Genomic DNA, 21,734 nt, shown 5'->3' with positions numbered 1-21,734 from the left:
CACAACAGTTGTTTCTTGACAAAACCTCACAAGTAATAATAATAATAATAATAATAATAATAATAATAATAATAATAATAATAATAATAATCAATATTTGCATTATTTACACATGGGTAATGAATATTATTCCATGTTATCTTAGTCTATTACACTTGCTTCAATATATTATATTTTTTCATAACCTCGTTCCATGCCTTAAATAATTTCTGATTAAATTTTCCGTTTAGTCTAACGAAATTCGAAACTTTCTTCTTCCAATATTGTGTATTGTGAGGGGGCTTACGCAGACATGAAGACAGAACTCCCAGTTAACTACAACCTGCAAAGAGTGAATGCGTAATATTTATTCATGCAATACGTAACTTTATGATCATGTTACCCAGGATTACTTTGATCTATGTTGGCTACGCCTCGACGGCAAACAGACGCAGCATACCTTTAATATAAGAGGTCAAGCACTTGTTCTGTATGAATGAGGAACTAACAGCCTTTGTGAACACCACGAGCGAAATGCCAAAGCGCTGAACAGTACACTGATGGTGCCGTTTCTGAGCGTAAATCCTCAAACTACGACAATTCTTTCACTGTTAGTGGCAGGTTGTGTATGAAATCCCCTTGTTCTTGAGGTCAGATGGATCAAAGCAGAGGCTTTTAGTGATTACGTCAAAATATCTCAATAGAATAACAGAAGTCTTGTTCGTTTTCTGGTTGACTTAAATTAGTCAGTTCACCGTCCAGGGTTGGCTTTTCCTCAGATTCTGCGAGGGATCCCACCTTTACCTTCTCAAGGGCAGTGTCTGGGAGTGTTAGACGTTTGGTCTGAGATACAACTGGGAAGGTGTACCAGTACCCCGCAGTCTATGCTGAAGAGAGGCCTTGTGGTGAATGGGATAATTGGAGGGGATAGACAAGGACGAGGGAAGGAAACGGCCGTTACCTTTGCTTGGGAAACCACGGGAAACGACTTTGAGGATGACTGAGATGGGAATCGAACCCCTCTACACAGTTGACCTCCCGAGGTTGAGTGAATCCCGTCCCAGTTCTCGTAACATTTTTCTAATTTCGTGACAGGTCCGAGAATCGAATCCGGGACTCCGGGCGTGGCAGATAATCATACTGAACACCACACCACAGAGGCGGACCCAGTACATTTGTTACGGGAAATCGCGAGATTTCTTAAGTCAACGTAAACTAAAAAACTTGCGTCTTTCATGTGGATATTATATAAGCACATGTATCCTAGTGGATAACATAATGGGTCCCCGTTCGAAGGTCGCGGGTTCGAACTTGTGCCGAGATGAAGGCATCCTAATGTTTGTCCAACAGTATTCATAATGTTTCACATTTCTTGAGCGCTAGATAAGTAACTCTGGTGCGGTGCTCTTTCCATTTATATCTGTGTATATTGTGGAAGTGTGGAAAACAATAACTGAGGGTGTTTCAATTATAAGTAGATCTATAATTTTTAGGCAGTAACAGGTTAAAATGCAAACTAATTTGATTAATAGGAAGTCTCGACTACACCGCTTTTCCGTAATGTAGCGAGTGTAACATAAGGTGTAGGGGTTCAGATGGACCGCACTCCTACCTTATGCAAATCTCATAGTATAACCCACTGTCGGCAGCCCTACATATGTTTTTTCGTGGTTTCCCATCTTAATACCGGGCAAATGTTGGAGCTGTACCTTAATTAAGGCCACGGCCGCTTCCTTCCCATTCACAGCCCTTTCCTATACCATCGTCGCCATAGGACCTATCTGTGTCGGTGCGACGTAAAGCATCTTATAAAAGAATAAACATATACCACGCTGTCCTTCACCACAATAATATGTTGTTTCCTATACGTGGTATGTTTGACGACAGGCGGCTGTATTACAATGGATGTACCAAGCTAAAATTGTCAGAGTAATTCTTCCTTTCTTAATCCGTTAACCTTCCAGGGTTGGTTCTTCCCTCGGACTCTGCGGGGGATTCCACCGCTACCGTCTCGCTGGCAGTGTCCTGGATAGTGAAACATTTCGTCTGGGGGATACAACTGGAGAGGAGGAACATTACATCTCCCAGGCGGTCCCACCTGGGACCTTATGAGGGGATGGGAAGATTGGAAGGGATAACAAGGAAGAGAGAAGGGAGCGGTCGTCGCCTGAAGTTAGGTACCAACCAGGCATTTCCCTGGAGGAGAAGTGGGAAACCACGAAAAATCACTTCGAGGATGGCTGAGGTGGGCATCGAACCCCTCTACTCACCTCCGGAGGATGAGTGGGCCCCGTTCCAATACTCGTACCACTACACTACAGAGACGGAAGCAGACGCAATTATTATTTATTACTGATTAAGTATTCACGACATTGTATGTTTTCCTCTATTGATGATCTCACCGATAAAGTGCTTTCCAAAGCAGAACTCGCCTAATAAGAGGCCATGTTAGGTTGGAATCAAAACACATTCGGCTAGCAGGAAGTGTAGCTAGCCAGGCCTTCTGTAATGTAACGAGTGTCACATACATTCTAGCGGCTCTGGGGATTCTAATAGGCACTTCACCTTAGGTTTAACCAAACTCGATAGCAGAACTGTTGTGCAGAATGAAGTATACTTGTTACTTTCATAACTACCTATCATTACCTAAACATCCAAGCTCTACAAAAATATCCTTCGTCCCCTTCCTTATTTCTTACTTTCTTTAAACTCGATAACACTTTTGTGTATTACAGTGTTTCTGAGAGGTTGCTCATTTTTAGTTTTTGACTGTACTAGGTATTAATTGCACATAATTCTGTGTTTGACGTTGACTGACGCGACAGGCTGTGTCCGAGCAAACACTGTTTGGTAGTTCGCAGCAAGGGAATTGCTTTCTAAAACCTAATTGGTCCAATGTAATTTGCTGTGTAGAAACCTTTCAGTTTCCATCACATGCTATGTTAACCGGTTAATTGAAACTCCGATAACAATAACGAAGTATATTACATTATCTCCGTTCCGTTGCATGCCATTCTGTGCTGGCTGACCAGATTCCTCACCAAATATACATACAGGCAAGTGTTTACTCAGAACGGCGAAGGAATACCCTGGGGAAGTTGATTTTGTGAGTGTGAGGATAAATCGATATTCCCTCATGCATTGCATCCAAACAACTGCCGTTTACTCCCACTCGAGTAACATGTTGTTTCCTAACAGAGTTAGGATTACGCGTAGGAAATGATCTCAGGAATTCAAGATCATTTCAGGGCCATGTATGAACTATGCATTAGGATCTCAGAAAGAAGTACGAAATTACAAAATGGGAAGTTATTGGCCTTATGATCGGTGCTAGAGGCACAATTCCTAAGGAGACGCAGAACTTCTTCAGAATAAACACAATCCCGAACACTGTTATCCAGACCATAGCGGACTCAGCGTTAAAAATTCATGGGCGATTGTAAGTCACCACTTGTACTCAATAACTTGAAGAACTATGTATTGGGTTTTCTTTCTCGAATAAAATCTGAAAGAGAAAATCTGCCTGATAGTGGCAAGAGTAATCTTGAGTTATGACGATTAACTACTGCCGCCAGACGCCCGGGTGAGACTTCCGGCTCTGCCACCAAATTTGGAAAGTAGTACTAGGGCTGCAAATGTGTCCACTTAGCCTAGGGAAGTCAACTGAGTAGAAAGGGTTCGATTCCTACCTCATTCATCCTCGAAGTTATTTCCCACTTCTGCTCCAGAAAAATGCCCGGATGGCACCTAAATTAAGCCCAAAACCGCTTCCGCTCCTCTTACTTGTCGATCCGTTCCATTCTTTCCATCACTACACAAGACCCCTTTTCTGCAATGCAGGTGAGGCCATCCAGGCGAGGTACTGGTCCTTCTCCACAGTTGTAACCCCTACCCGACGTTTCACGCTCCAAAACACTGCCTTAGGGCCGGTAGAGGTGCGATCACTCGCCGAGTACGGGGGAAAAAACCAACTCTGGAGGGTAAACGGAATATGAAAAAAGGAAGAGATGATTTGTTTATTTATGTGTTTATTATTTATACTTATTTATGTATTCATTTATTTATTTAACGTACTAATTTTAGTGGCAGGAGATTCTGAAGAAATATTCACCTCATCTTTTGCAGGTCTCCAAACTTTACGGCCATGGGCGACCTCCTCACCTGTGTGTGAGATCATAATGTTGAGGTAGGGAGAGAGTGAAACCTGGTGCCAACTCGTAGCCTACTTCTGTAGAATAACGCCGAGGGGTTCGATCATAGCTTAACGTCCCAGGCGGACAGGTGAATCACGATCAACAACGTCGTATACCCTCATTTTATATGAAGATTGCGGGGATGTTTGGAATCGAATCCTATCTCGTGGTACTCAATCTAGTGCTTGGAATTGTATAGCGCAAGCTCTGCTACCCTGCTGGCCAACATTCAGGTAGGGAACATTTTTAACGTTGACTGGATTCAATATGCAATGAGCGTCTTCAATTTCCCGATAACATTGCAACCATGACAACCAGTGTTGTTCTATGCACACTAGGTCATTAGCGGCATATTCTCACTGTGCGCTTTCTTCCTATAACTAAGAGCTTCAGAAAATCTCGTACCAGGTGAACCACGCTCTGCTACTCAGTCCAGAATTATATTCCTTGAACGGGCCGGAAAATGAACCCAGGAGCTTGGAATAAAAAATACGCAAGCTACTTCTACACCACAGGTTTGGGTAATAATAATAATAATAATAATAATAATAATAATAATAATAATAATAATAATAATAATAATAATAATAGAAGTCTTATGTTCTTCATTATGTCTAATAATCAACATGAAGGGACTCACGGACAAGCTTGTAATTTAAGGGAGAAAAATATTGAGGAAGATAATCGGATCAATCAAGGAAGGGAATGAAAACAAAAGGTGACCGAACCAAGAGCTCTATAAAACTGCACAAATATCACGGCCATATGTAAGAAGAGACAACTAGAATTTTATGGAGACGTGTACATGATGCATCATGCCAGTATGACCAACCAGCTTCTCGTTTACTGGCAAAGGAGGTAGGCCAAGTCACCGTGGTTGATGGAAGTAAACAAAGATGTGCAGGAACTGGGAGGCACAGAAAGGGACTTGCAAGACTGGACATCTCCCACGAGAAAGCTTAAACAAATGAGTTTCCCGGTAAAACCATCAAGGAGGAATACAGGCAACCTCTAGACAAAGGAGAGGAAGGATCAACACAGCAGAGGATGCGCAATTACTGGGCAAACGTCAAAACCCACCTAAAATGCAATAGCTGAATATCTTGGTCGGCCTGTACGAATCAAGAAGAAGAATATTTGTAATGTCTTTCATTTTGTCACAATTCATGAGCCTTATCAATGTTTTATAGGTACACTCATTTTTCTTTTGACTTAGCGGAACTCTTGTCTCCCCTGTGGGTGGAGTCAACGCATGCGTTATCTTTACCCCTACATATCGTAAGAGGCTACTAAGAGGGAAACGACCAAATCAACTGTACTTGCCTTTTCGTCTTCTAAGTGCAAAAATATATCCATCAGTTTATGATTTTATCTGCAGCGGAGAAATTTACCTACATAGTAGAGTCATTAACTTCTTTGACTGACTGTTTAGTGTCGCTGTGGTGGACTGCAGCTGAGGGTTTATGTTACTGTGATAGTTCTTCGCTAGTGTCAGCAAGAGGCAGTAGAGTGCAGAACTATCGTCTCTGTTGTGAAGGGTAGTTAAATGTCAGCGGCGGAACTTGAGCATTTCGTAATTTGAGCAACGGGCTAAATTCAAGTTCTGCCAAAAATTAGGCAAATCTTCTAGTGAAATGTTTGGGATGATCAAGTCGAAATAGTACGGATCAACACGACGTGAAAAAGACGTCTAAAATGTCAGGAGACTGTGATCCTTAAACTGTTACCGCCCGTCCAAAAAGTTATTAACTGTAGTACGTTCATATGTGTACACAGTGTTGCCTATATTGTAGGCGCCAGTCCTAGAAGATATTGACTGTAGAACGTACAGAGTTGTACAAAGTGTTGCCTATATTGTAGGTGCCAGTCCAAGAAGGTATTGATTGTAGTACTTTCATAGGTGTACAGTGTGTTGCCTATATTTTAGACGCCAGTTCAAGAAGATATTGACTGTAGAACGTTTAAAGGTGTACACAGTGTTGCCTATATTGTAGGCGCCAGTCCAAGAAGATACTGACTGTAGTACGTACATAGGTGTATACAGAGTTGCCTATAGTGTAGGTGCCAGTCCAAGAAGGTATTGACTGTAGTAGGTACATAGGTGTACACTGTGTTGCTTACACTGTAAGCGCCACTCCACGAAATTATTGACTGTAGTACGTACATAGGTGTACACCGTGTGGCCCACACTGTGGGCGCCATTTCACGAAATTATTGGCTGCAGTACGTACATAGCTGTACACTGTGTTGACTACACTGTAGGCGCAATTCCACGAAATTATTGATTTTAGTACGTATATAGGTGTACACTTTGTTGCCTATATTGCAGGCGCCGGTGCAAGAATATATTGACTGTGGTACTGTAGTATACGTTCTTCATATGTCCCCCCGAATCATTCCTGGCTCCCCAGAAATGTACACACACAACCACCCCGTCAGCGAGGTTATCAAGCAAGTTCCGACACAGTTAAGTTCACAGGGTCAATGGGCTATAAATGACTTAAGCCCCTGAAAGTAATCACCAATGTAATTACACGGACTGACTGCTGTTCAATGAGGTGTGCTCTGAACTCATCTCCGGCAGATAACATTACTGTAACTAGTCAACCCACCAATGAAGGAGAGAACAGATCGTTTATATTACAAAATTATTGTCAGGGTAAAGAATATGATTACGGACAGGTAATTGAATTTATAATCACTATAGCTATTCAAATCCCTACGGTGATAGGTTTAATTAAATTATGTATACACTAATGTAAGTAACCATTAGTATTAAATATGTAATTAAATCAAATGGAACTTTTTTAAACGGGAATACACATTAATTAAAATGAATAAATAGCCTGGTCACGCCTGTGATGATACGCGAATTAGTGAAAAAAGGACCTGACACTAATATGAAATAATTCACACAGAAAATTTAATCTTTGACAGTGGGATAAATTAGGCAGAGAGCTGCCTCTGTCGGTCATTGCTAGAGTGTTGGCTATTGGATCATAAGATCGTTGGTTCAAACCCGGCAGGTGTAGTCGGACTTTTGAGTATCAAGATCACTCGCCGCGAATAATCTGTCACGTGGTCGATTTTTCACATATGAAACCGTTATCTTAGAGCACAGTTATTTACTACAGCTTGATTGTATATGCTGGAATCAATTTCAGTAATACGTAGTTGCTTAATTAACTACTTAATCATTACTTAATTAATGTTGAATTTTAGTAATTATTTCTTCTTTCTTAATCCGTTTACCATCTAGGGTTGGTTTTTCCCTCGGGCTCAGCGGGTGATCCCTCCTCCACCACCTCATGGGCAGTGTCCTGGAGCGTGAGACATTTGGTCGTGGATACGACTGGGGAGGAGGGCTGAACAGGGTCCTTGTAGTGGGATGGGAAGATTGGAAGCGATAGACGAGGAAAAGGGAAGGAAGCACCCGTGGACTTAACTTGGGTACCATCCCGGCATTTGCCTGGAGGAGAAGTGGCACTTCGAGGATGGCTGAGATGGTAATCGAAACCCCCTCTACTCAGTTGACATCTCGGTGTTGAGTGAACCCCGTTTCAAATTTCGTGGCAGAGCCGGGATTCGAACCCTTGCCTCCGTGTGTGGGAGCTAACCACACTTACCCTAAACCACAGAGGGTAAATGTTATTAATTAAATAATTTAATTCCATACTCAGAAAAAGGCTGTGTGGACTGGATTACGTAGCTATCAGGTTGCATTGGAGAAATAGTCGGTTCGAACCCCACAATTGGCAGCCATCGTAATAGTTTTCCGTGTTTTTCCATTTTACACAAGGCGAATGTTGGGCTGTATCTTAATTAAATCCGCAGTTACTCTCTTACCCTTCCTAGCCCTTTCTTATCACATCGCAATATTAGACCTATCTGTCTCAGCGCGACGTAAGGAAAATGGTGAAAAACAGAAATTGACATTATACAATTATCAGACTCGTATTCTACAGGACACTGCCCCTTTTCTTACTAGTATTTGCCCAGTCTCCTGGAAACCGCGAGACTTCTTCAAAGGTTATCTAAATCGATTTATGTCCATGATGTAATCTTCCGAAACCCCCAACTTCGTCAAGTCCAACCTCACTTCTGGAAACCATTCCAGCTTTGTCTTCCTCATCCTGAAGAACTCAAATATACTCTTTGCGATTTCGTTATTGTCAATAATAATAATAATAATAATAATAATAATAATAATAATAATAATAATAATAATAATAATAATAATAATAATAACTGATACTGAACATTCATGGGCTTGTTAGAGTTGTATCGATATTCAGGGGCTGTCTGAATTTTGTCCAGTAGGTTTCCGTTATCTACCGTATGTCAGTGACATTGAGTTATTGCACTGAAACACCGTCAAAAGCTACTGGATTCAGCAGACATTGAACTCACTATCCTGGTAACAAGTCGACAATAGCTGACTCTGGACGCTATTACGGTCAGCTTCTTACTTTTTTTACATTGCTCTTGGACTTTAACTTAACTGCAGGCAATGTCACTTATTCATCTGACACAGAAAAATGTCGCACACGTTGTAAACCTGGTTAGTAATAATACATTTATCTGTATGCATAACAGATGAATGTGTTCCCTTGAGAACAATGTTGGTGGAATATGTCTATGAACTTTGCGCCTGCTTATTATACTGTCGCGCAGCTGCCATAACTTTGGCGTTAAGCGGGTTGTCAATACTTCACGGGGCACAGCTGTTGTCGCCGTCGCTATTGACGAATAATATTAATGCACTACTGCGGACAAGTTCTGAACAACTGGGGAAGTCGGAGGTTGGAGAAACATTTAAACACACTAAACTCCATGTAGTGGAAATACGGATGGATTGCCATTTAAGCTCTTGCGTTCTAATATAATCTGTCTGAGGAAAGTTGAGTTAATGGAAGCTAGACAGATCTTTGTGGACATACATTTCTGAATTGGTGCTTGACGTGGGATGGTTTGGAGTGGTCAATAGAACTTCAAAATTTGTCTGGTAATTGTGGTTGTGGGGATTATTGTTTTAAGAAGAAGTACAACTAGGCAACCATCATCTATACACTACTAATCATAGAGAAAAAATGGAAGGAATCCGACACTTCGAAAAGTGAAGGTATTGATCAAAGAAAGACAAGGGCGTGAAAAAGATATAGTCCCTAGTCATTGAATGATTTTATACTGTCGGGATCGGAATAGAGCAAGAGTCGGATACGATAGATGAAATATAAAAATATAAATATATTTATTTTGGATGTAACTAACTGCCACTTTAACTTAAATGTATCAATTAATTTACAAGGTGTAATAAAATGAATAAATATAAGAGAGTAAGATACATTTTTCTCACTGAGGACAAAAAAGATTAAAACTAAACATCTAAGAGATTTAAATACAATTTTTACCATTTTAAAAAGATAGACTATAGTAGCAAGAATGGGAAGACACAAGAGAAACCTAAGATACAATTATTTCCGAGGACGAATTAAGAAAAAACTTAAACATCTAAGATGTCTCTAGGAGATTATGATATTTCGTAATATTTAATTAATTTGGTGAACATTCACTTACACGGCTTAATAAGTGAATAGGTAGCGGTATTTTTAAGACTATTTTCTCTGAATCTCTACTTTGGTGTATTTCATATAGTTTACGGTCGTTGTATAATTGAAAGGCCGTGACAATGAACGACTTACTATGCTGTGGAATCTCACAGGTGTTAGCTGTAATCCTATTGTATTGTCCCGCCAATGCACTTGACTCATCTGAACTATGGACTTGATCAAATACGAGGTATCCTGGCACAATTAAGTTTAATCTATTCCAGGACTCATCTAAGGGTCCTGTGTTCACCTACCAAGTCTACCCCTGGGGCCCATTTTAGTCACCTCTTACGGCTGGCAGTGGATACCGTTTGTGCTATTCCATCGCCCTCACAGGGGTTATTTGTCTAGTAGTAATATACATGTTTGTTTTGTCGGAATGTAACTGAGGTAGAGGTCTGACAATGCTGCCAGTACCGGGCGAGTTGGCCGTGCGCGTAGAGGCGCGCGGCTGTGAGCTTGCATCCGGGAGATAGTAGGTTCGAATCCCACTATCGGCAGCCCTGAAGATGGTTTTCCGTGGTTTCCCATTTTCACACCAGGCAAATGCTGGGGCTGTACCTTAATTAAGGCCACGGCCGCTTCATTCCAACTCCTAGGCCTTTCCTATACCATCGTCGTCATAAAACCTATCTGTGTCGGTGCGACGTAAAGCCCCTAGCAAAAAAAAATGCTGCCAGTGCACACTAGTCGCCCGTTGTGGGACAATTCAATAAATCTCGGCCGCACTGAACTCGAAAGAAACACCTTCAAGATATTACGTATGTAGTTTTATTAAAGTGATGTTAACTACAGGGCAAATATGAAATAAATGATAGAGCATCCGACTCGAAACCCGAAGACATTGGGCACCACTGGTGTCCATTTGGCAATTTTTAGTTTTGTACTTCTCATTTCTTCGATACGTACAACATGAACTGCAGAGGAGCTAATAACCTGGAAGTTCATTTCGAGGATATGTTTCTTGTTGAATTTTCCGTGGATTTAACCTAATTTACGAGATTTGTGGAATTTTGGAAACATAAGACAATGAATTTTATTAGTGGGAAATATTAGGGTAAAGAAATAATAAACTTATGATAACCATAACAAATAGAAGGGTACAAGGTGCAAAAACGAAATATTTGAGATAATGTACAGAAATTACACAATTTGAGTTCATATTTATGTTGTTGGTAGAGAACTGTATATACAAAGAAGTACATAGTGTTACTCTATGTTTAGGTGCATTTATGATACATATTTTGTGAAAAAAGGTAATTCCCGGTGACTTACAGTTAAGCTATGCTTTCTCTTTCGAAGTACCGTTTACTCATCATCTTGTAAATACAGTAATCATTCCCAGTAGACCACTCTTTCTTCTGTACCCCGTCCATGGTTCTACTGTTGTTAGCACCATAATGTTATTCCACGTCCGCCTCTGTGGTGTAGTGGGTAGTGTGATTATCTGCCACCCCCCGGAGGCCATGGTTCGATTCCCGACTGTGCCACGAAATATGAAAAGTGATTCGAGGGCTGAAACCGGGTCAACTCAGCATCAGGAGGTCAACTGAGTAGAGGGTGGTTCGACTCCTACCTCATTCATTCTCAAAGTGATTTCCCCACTTCCCATCCAGGAAAATGCCGGGATGGTACCTAAATTAAAGGAACGGCCACTTCCTTCCCTCCTCCTTGTCTATCCCTTCCAATTGTCCCATCTCCTACAAGGTCCCTGCTCAGCATAGCAGGTGAGGCCGCCTGAGCGAGGTGAAGGTCCTCATCCCCAGTTGTGGTGTCTCACCGTCCAGGACACTGCCCTTGAGGCGGTAGAGATGGGATCTCTCGCTGAGTCTGATGGAAAACCAACCCTGGAGGGTAAAAAGACTAAGAAGAAAGAATGGTATGGCGCACTTCAGTAAAATTCTATACATGTTTCGCAATACCACTGCCTGTATTATTTACATCATAGAGAAGTCAAATTCTTAATGGTAATCGGCTACTCAGAAACATCTCTCTCATTCACTGGCGCCACTTTGAATGGCTTCCAAACGTTAGAGTCATCCAAGATTTTAAACAGATCAGCAGGAAAGAAAGCTTTCAACACTCGTTTTCTCACGAGGATGGATGTTTACCACGTCTGCCAACTGGAAGATCTCATTTTCCCTAGAACTGCAAATAATCTTAGCGCCATTCGAACATCGTTGTCGTTGTCATATTGTATTCCTATGTTGATAATGGCAATACAAACGGTAATAAATAAACAAATACAATTTAGATATTTGTTATGAAATGAACTTAAAGTAATGAAGCCATTGATTCGGTAGACAGAGAGACCGTGCATAATATCATAAGGGAGTTTGGAGTCAAAACCAAGTTGGTAAATATATACAAAGACACTCTAACAGACACAACCTCCGAGGTAGAATTCCTTGGGCATCTGTCGAAATCATTTGATATAAAGAAAGGCGTGAGTCACGGAGATGGACTATCCTCGCTCCTATTAAGTAAGTAATAGGAAAGATAGTGAGAATGTGGGATTCAGAACTTAAACATCAAGGGATAATCCCGATCTGTCTAGGGAGAAAATCAGGAGGGATTAAAGTCAACTGCCTGGCTCTTGGAAAGAATCACCAGGCAAACAGGACTGAGGATCTCAGCATAAAACACCAAATTCATGACGAACATGAAGATCATCGTTTAATAGTCGGCGCGAGAAGTACGATGCCAGGCTGCTTCGTTATGTTGTGTAAGGACTTTCATATGGAGAATGCCTTTGTTCAAAGAACTGCAATTTCTGCCCTCAAAGGCTCTCTTGCAATATTACGGTATCATTACAATGGACACTAAACTACTGAGTATTTTTAATGGATTTTCAATCTCTCTTATTATAAATTACGATTTAATAGTGTTCTGTATGTTTTGTTTTATAGCAATCCCTGAACTAGGATAGCGTATTGAATGTGCTCTAACAGTATAGAAAGTTTACGGCTTTGTAGTCACATGCCCTCATCACTAGACGTATGTTTCTGAAAGAGATATTACCCTGCAATTTAGTCAACTCACAAAAGTAGAATGAAATGACATAACGAGAAACGGGGGGATGTATTATATTACATTTTGTTCAGTTTACGGAAGGAGAAGAAGAAGAGAAAATGAAAAACTCGGAATCTTTGTACTGTAATCTGTTTTATTTTCTTGGAGAATGTTTTATCCGTGTTCTTGGGCAGAATTCTGAAATGTTATTTTGTTAGGATGCCTTCAGTAATATATTAATTGCAATGTATCTATTTATTGTTAACTAAGTACGAAATGGAAGTCACTGATCTGCAAGGAGTCAGCGTGTTGATCATAAATTACTTCGTAATAAAGACGTGAAACACTTGAAAATCAGTATAATTAGATACCAAAAATTATTACTATATATAAACAAAACATACTGCCGATTAATATCGGTGATTCTAAATTACCTTATTCGAAGACTATTTAAAGCTTTGCGCTCACCATTAATGGCACACTGAGTTCGCACGAACATATGAGTAAAGTGTGTAGAAATCTTCATGAATCCACCATAACTAGATCCTAAATTTTTATTCAGTAATAGGTTAGGAAGCAAATTAAGTACTGTCATCCAGCCCGTTCTTCCGTTATGTGCCGGGTGGTATGGCTCAGTGCTTCTGGTGAGTAACTGCAAAAAGAAAGAAATAATGATAAGGAAAATAAAAATGCATCAAGTGCATAGCTTTTTGATTTGATTACGTCTTGTTCTGACAGCGATGTGCTCAGAGAATAAGATTTTCAGCATGGAAATAAAAAGTTTTATATCTTCTATTTAATCCCTATGTTCCGGATCTCTCAATATGTCGGCTTCATCAGAATAACAGATTTATGTCCTGTTGATTGTGCAGTATGTGGTCCAATATATTACTGAGCACAACCCAAGGAAGCCATGCGTATGTTTCAACGCAGTTCTGATGAATTGACGTATAGCAAGCGGGCTTTTGGTGCGATAACTTGATCTGATGAAACAACAACCATAAAATGGTGACCATAAGTATGTAGCTTTGACTCGTAGACATTCCTGATATACCTGATCCTTGGGCTAAATTTACATCGATATTTACATGCCATAGGTAAATGTATTACTATACCGTGGACTTTAAGGCAGTAATGGAAATTAATTAGATTATTATGAAGTGTTGCGTAGGTCGGCCTCCTTAATAAAGAGAAACATAAAATCTAGCGATTTTAATGAGCTTGTCCCATTATAGTGATGCAAAACTCATAGCTTAACCGTTGTGCAGGTGGACTATACGTCTTAACCGTTTCAGTAAGTTTGATTTCTGTTTTATTACTGTCTAAAACTCCGGGCCCTAGTCATCACACTATCCACCGAATTTAAAAATGTACTTTCTGAAAATTTGAAGCGGTTTCCGCGAATACCAGTGACATCCGCTGATTAATGGATATTACAGATCAACCCTGACATCATTAGCTTCCCTGTCAATACGGAAACCATTCACGCATCCATCACTTGGAGAGTACAGACTGACAGGACCGTACATTATACTGTCTCCATTCGTGAGAGGATGTTAAGCGGTCATTTCAATTCGTAATGGACAGTATACAGCGAACCTGTATCCTTATTTTCCGTACATGTCCCCAATCGCAAAACCGATATAATTTTTTTTGCTATGGGCTTTACGTCGCACCGACACAGATAGGTCTTATGGCGACGATGGGATAGGAAAGGCCTAGGAGTTGGAAGGAAGCGGCCGTGGCCTTAATTAAGGTACAGCCACAGCATTTGCCTGGTGAAACCAATATAAATCCAATAATAAATAATAATAATACATAACCCAACAGCCAGAAATTTGAAACTCAGAAATGCTTGGACACAAGAGAGAAGAAAAGCCCATAGTGAAAGGATGAGGAAGTTTTGGGAATATGGTGGTGGTGATTACTGTTTAAAGATAGGGGCCGATGACCTTCGATGTTAGGCCCCTTTAAACAACAAGCATCATCATCATCATCATCATTCTTTCAAGAGAAAGTACAACTAGGCAACCATCCTCTATAAAGCTAATCAGAGATAAAAATTGAAGGGATCCGACACTTCGAAAAATGAAGGTATCGGCCAAAGGAAGAGAAGGGCCAGGAAGGACGTGAAAATAAATTACTCCCTAGGCCTTGAGTGCTCTAATACGGTCGGCGTCGGAGAAGGACAAGAGTTGACCAGGGGAGGTCAGAAAGAAAAGATGAAAGTTAGGAGCCTGGCACAAGTAAGTGGAAGCAATGCTAGGAGTCAGCTCAGGGCCCCGTGACAGGCAGGGCTTACCGTGGGTGTTATTCTACCGCTCCTCCCCACACACAAGGGGTTTTGTGAGAGAAGAAAAACAAGAACAGTGCTAAATAATGGTTCTACATGCTCCTCAGAGGGCAAAACGCATTATATAATAATAATAATAATAATAATAATAATAATAATAATAATAATAATAATAATAATAATAATAATAATAATAATAATAATAATAATAATAATAATACATTACCATTATAGACCATTATGCTTTGAGCCTTCAGTCTGCAAGCCTCTGTGAATTTACTAAACGTTGCCAGAATCCTCTATTTGCAACTATTACTGCGGCCTCATTTAGTTCTATGTCTCTTATCTTGAAATCGTTAGAAACTGAGTCTGACCATCGTCGTCTTGGTCTACCTCTACTTCTCTTACCCTCCATAGCGGACTCCATTATTCCCCTAGGTAATCTATCCTCCTCCATTCACCTCACATGACCCACCACCGAAGCCAGTTTATGCGTACATCTTTATCCATAGAGTTCATTTCTAAATTAGCCTTTATCTTCTCATTCCGAGTACCCTCCTGCCATTGTTCCCACCTGTTTGTACCAGCAATCATTCTCGCTACTTTCATGTCTATTACTTCTGACTTATGAATACGATATACTAAGTCCATCCAGTTTTCGCTCCCGTAAAGCAAAGTAAAGATAGTTTCGTCTGGGAGCTGACTTTCTTCTTACAGAATACTGTTGATCGCAACTGCGAGCTCACTGCATTAGCTTCACGACACCTTGATTCAAGTTCACTCACTACATTACCGTTCTGGGAGAACACACAACCTAAATACTTGAAATTATCGACCTGTTCTAGCTTTGTATCACCAATCTGACATTCAGTTCTGTTGAATTTCTTACCTACTGACATCAGTTTTGTCTTCGAAAGGCTAATTTTCATACTGTACTCATTGCACCTATTTCCAAGTTCCAAGATATTAGACTGCAGGCTTTCGGCACAATCTGTCATTAAGACCAAGTCGTCAGCATAGGCCAAACTGCTTACTACATTTCCACCTAACTGAATCCCTCCCTGTCACTTTGTAACTTTCAGCATGTGATCCATGTAAACTACAAACAGCAAAGGTGAAAGATTGCAGCCTTGCCTAACCCCTGTAAGTACCCTGAACCAAGAGCTCATTCTGCCATCAATTCTTACTAAAGACCAATTGTCACCTTAATGCCTTTGATTGATTTTAATAATCTACATTTAATTCCAAAGTCGCCAAGTTATGGCGAACATCTTTTCCCTCGGTACCCTGTCATACGCTTTCTCTAGTTCTACGAAACATAAACAACCCTGCCTATTCCTCGCGTAACATTCTTCAATTACCTGACGCATACTGAACATCTGATCCTGATAGCTTCTCTGTGGTCTGAAAGCACACTGGTTTTCATCCAACTTCCTCTCAACGACTGATCGCACCCTCCCTTCCAAGATGCCAGTGCATACTTTGCCTGGTATACTAATCAATGAGATACCTCGATAGTTGTTGCAATCCTTCCTGTTCCCTTGCTTATAGATAGGTGCAATTACTGCTTTTGTCCAATCTGAAGGTACCTTACCAATACTCCATGCTAATTTTACTACTCTATGAAGCCATTTAATTGCTGCCTTTCCGTCTATACTTCACCATTTCAGGTCTAATTCCAGCTATTCCTGCTGCCTTATGACAATGGAGTTTATTTACCATCCTTTCCACTTCCTCAAGCATAATTTCACCGACATCATCTTCCTCCTACCCATGAGCTTGACTGTCCGAAACGCCGCCAGGAAGATTTCCTTTTACGTTTAGAAGATGTTCAAAATATTCCCTCCACCTCTCCAGCGGTTCCTTGGGATCTACTATGAGTTCACCTGAATTACTCAAAACACTGTTCATTTCCTTTATACCCGCCCTTCCTATGATTATTACTGTCTAGAAAGTTTCCCTTCTGCTTGACCTAGCCTTTTTCGGTTATTAACAAAATCTTCACACGACATCCTTCTGGATTCAACAACTACTTGTTTCGCTCTGTTTCTCTCATGCACGTACAAATCCCTGTCTGCCTCACCCCTTGTTTGGATCCACTTCTGATAAGCATTCTTTTTATGTTTACAAGCTGCTCTCACTTCATCATTCCACCAATAATAATGTTAACAATAATAATAATCATCATAATATCATCAGCATCAGTCAGTTTACTCATTGCTGAGCGTCGTGACCTCATTTCTTCACTTCGTTAGTCACTGCATCCTTAACGAGATTTTTCCATCCTGAGCGGTCTCTAGCTCTTCTTAAGATATTGTGAAGAGGTTGACTGGTGATCTTCTTTGCTTGATCTAACCATCTACTTGTTGGTCTGGTGCCTTCAATTTTGCCTTGACCGGGCGAGTTGGCCGTGCGCGTAGAGGCGCGCGGCTGTGAGCTTGCATCCGGGAGATAGTAGGTTCGAATCCCGCTATCGGCAGCCCTGAATTTGATTTTCCGTGGTTTCCCATTTTCACACCAAGCAAATGCTGGGGCTGTACCTTACTTAAGGCCACGGCCGCTTCCCTCCAACTCCTAGGCCTTTCCTATCCCATCGTCGCCATAAGACCTATCTGTGTCGGTGCGACGTAAAGCCCCTAACAAAAAAAAATTGCCTTGCAGAATGGTTTCTTCTAAAGTGTCTCCTTCTCTCCTCAAAATATGTCCTAGGAACTGGAGGTAACTTTCACTAACGTGGGAAGATAAACGTTTTGTGATGATCAGTTCTTCTATAATGGAGGCATTTGTTCTTCTTTCTGTCCATGGTATACGGAGCATTCTCCGCCAACATCACACGTGAAGGGCATCTATAATAATAATAATAATAATAATAATAATAATAATAATAATAATAATAATAATAATAATAATAATCTGTTTACCCTCCAGGTTCGGTTTTTCCCTCGGACTTAGCGAGGGATCCCACCTCTACCGCCTCAAGGGCAGTGTCCTGGAGCTTCAGACTCTTGGTCGAGGGATACAACTGGGGATTATGACCAGTACCTCGCCCAGGCGGCCTCACCTGCTATGCTGAACAGGGGCCTTGTGGAGGGATGGGAAGATTGGAAGGGATAGGCAAGGAAGAGGGAACGAAGCGGCCGTGGCCTTAAGTTAGGTACCATCCTGGCATTCGCCTGGAGGATAAGTGGGAAACCACGGAAAACCACTTCCAGGATGGCTGAGGTGGGAATTGAACCCACCTCTACTCAGTTGACCTCCCGAGGCTGAATGGACCCCGTTCCAGCCCTCGTACCACTTTTCAAATTTCGTGGCAGAGCCGGGAATCGAACCCGGGCCTCCGGGGGTGGCAGCTAATCACGCTAACCACTACACCACAGGCGGACATAATAATAATATTAATAATAATAATAATAATAATAATAATAATAATAATAATAATAATAATAATAATAATAATAATAATAATAATAATAATGTCCAGAATATCTCCGATGTTACGCGGAGACCGAGAATTGATTTTTTTTGCTACTTGCTAAGAATGAAACCCACACGATTATCGAACCAGATCTTTATCTATTTTAAAGATAAGAATTCCCAGACAACTTTGTTGAAGGAGGTGGAAAGGAACCTACGGGAGATGAAGATCACTTAAAAGATGTACAAGTACGCAACCCACTCAGGAGGAAATTAAAAGACCACCAGGTTTTCAAGAAAGGCCAAAGACGAAGACGGGAAAGACGTGGACAGAGGAAAGGAAAGAGAAATACTGGCAGAGATCAAAGCCCATAGAAGACAGATGACATAACGTGGTCCTTAGTGGGCCGATACTAACACAGAATAAAGAATAATAATAATAGAAGAAAGCGGAGAAAAATTTAATACTACACCAAAATGTGCTTCGCATGAGCAACAGAATACTACACAAATGATTTACATGCATTCGTAATAAATTTCTTGCCATAGGTTCTTAATGAAATTTCAAGGGCTATGACATCCGTACAGATGGCTTCTGAGTGTATGTTACCATAACAACAAATATATAATTGTTGTTTCAATCTGACCTCTTTTTTTACTCTTTTCCAGTCCAGAGATCCTGGTTATTCCTGTTGTTTTCTATGTTTATCTTTTATGTCTCGAAACCTTTAGGGCACAAGACAGATGTTATCGACAGGAATGAACGTCCTTTAAGAATTTCTTGCAAGCCACAAAGGATTCTTTTCTTTCCACCACCCGTCAAACTTTCCGAGCTCTCTCCAACAATAATAGAATAAAGTTGAGAGAAAGAATAGTCTTCACACACTGAAGCTCTACAGACGTCAGTGACCTAATAAAAGACCAATATCTGAAGCTCTAACGAGTTAGAAATGTTTGTGTCAGGTTTATTTATAATCTAAGATATGATGTACACGTAACTCCTGCTTATAAGCAGCTAGGGTGGCTAAAATTGGAAGAGAGAAGGAATCTACGTATCGTCACACAAGCATATAAAATGTGATCTACAATAGCTTACTTGACATCCAGGCTTCACATCATATCACAACCGCAAAATACGTTCTCGTTCAACTACACCTCTTTCTATTCCTTATATCCAAAAGTAATTAATGCTCTGTCGTTGGCTGCGAATTATAGACCTCTGTCCAAGAAGGTATCAGAATATAAAAATCTCTGAATATTTTCAAAAGTATTTGCCTGCTTAATTTCCTGGAGAATATCAAGTAGCATATTCTAGGTATTACTGGAATTAATAAATACATGATTGTGATGTGTGCGTGCTTTATACGTGAATACATGGATTCCTCTTCCATTGCTACATATTTAAGGTTATACATTTCAATTATTGTTATGCAATATGGTAATCTTACATTTTGCATCGGTTCACTTTTAGATAATAGTTTTGTATTTGTAGTTATTGTTGTTGTTGTTTGAGTGATCAGTCCATAGAGTGGTTGATGCAGCCCTCCATGTCACCCTATCCTGTGCTAACCTTCTCATTTCTACGTAACTGTTGCATTCTAAATTTGTTCTAATCTGCTTGTCGTATTCATATTTGTCTACCCCTGCAGTTATTACCGCTTACAATTCTCTCGAAAAACAACTGAACCAGTCCTGGGTTTCGTTCTCTCTCTTCTTCTCGTCGAATTTAGTCAAATCGATCTCATCTCACCAATTACATTCAATGTCTCTTCATTCGTGATTCATCTCACCTTCAGCGTTCTTCTGTAACACCAAATTCCAAAAGCTTCTTTTCTGAGTTGGTTATCGTCCATTTTCACTTCCATACAATGCCAAGCTCCAGACAAATATCTCTTTATCAATGTTCGAGGTGAGAAAATGTCTTTTCTTAATAAAGTCCTTCCTTGCTTGTGCTAGTCTGCAATTTATGTCCTCGTTGTCCTGCCATCGCTAGTTATTTTACTACCCAAGTATCAATATTCATCTACTTCCTCTAAGACTTCATTTCCTGATCCAATATTTCCTCCATCACCTGAATTTGTTCGACTGCACTCCATTATCTTTGTTTTGGATTTATCTATTTTCATCTTGTATTCTCCAACATTCTGTCCATACCATTCAGAAATTTCTTCATATTTTCCGTAGACTCATATAAAATAACAATATCATCGGCAAATCGCAGTGTTTTGATTTCCTCTCTTTGGATTGTGATTTAGTTCACAAATTCCTTTTCGATTTCCTTTACTGCCTGTTATATATAAACATTAAAAGGAGGGGGACAAGCTTCAAACTTGTCTCACTCCTTTATGAGTTACTGCTTCTTTTTTACAGCCCTCGATTCTTATCACCGCAGACTGATTTTTATACAGATTGTAGATATTTCTTCGTTCTCGGTATCTGATCTTGAACACCTTTAGAATCTCAAATTTATAGTACATTGCATACTGTGTGGTTAAATGTAAGAGAGAATGTTGCTATCCTAATTTCGTTGTTAATAAGGGCTTTCGATCACTTGGACTGGAATGTTTTCTTCAAAGCCCTAAGAGATCTCAAAATAGACTACAGGGATCGCAGAATTATATCCCAGCTTTACAAGAACCAATTAGCACTGACAGGGAAGCAGAAATTTAAAGCAAAAATCTGTAAAGGAGTGAGGCATGGATGTAGTCTATCACTAATGCTGCTTAATATTTATATTGAAGATGTATTAAAAGAATGCCGGGTTAACATCAATGGAAGGCTATGCAGGCGCTGTTGCACTGAACGCGGTATGGAGATCAGTTCAGAACTATTGAACAACTTGCTCAACGAAAAATGTACACTAAAATAAATATGAATTAAAAAAAGTAATGAAATGTACCACAAACGGAAAAGGAAACGCAGAAGTCAAGTTGGGTGAGAAAAAACTGCCAGAGGTAAAATCTTTTCTTACTTTGGCATGTTAATTTCATCTGATGGAAAAAGCGAAAAGGAGATAAGAAACAGAATAGCAAAAGCCAATCTAACACTGGAAATACGGAAGTTGTGTGTGAATTTGTATATGATGATGCTGGATTTAGAATGTTAAACTAGTAGTGTGTCTTGTAATATTTTCCTTCCATGCTATTGATTCTTGAACTCTTATTGTCGTACTTGTTGTTGTTGTTGTTCTTGGGTAATTATGTTTTACCTCTGCTTAATTATCATACTACTGTA

Source organism: Anabrus simplex, chromosome 13 (genome assembly GCF_040414725.1).
Source record: "Anabrus simplex isolate iqAnaSimp1 chromosome 13, ASM4041472v1, whole genome shotgun sequence".
Classification (NCBI taxonomy): domain Eukaryota; kingdom Metazoa; phylum Arthropoda; class Insecta; order Orthoptera; family Tettigoniidae; genus Anabrus; species Anabrus simplex.
Note: the sequence above shows the minus strand (reverse complement) of the source record.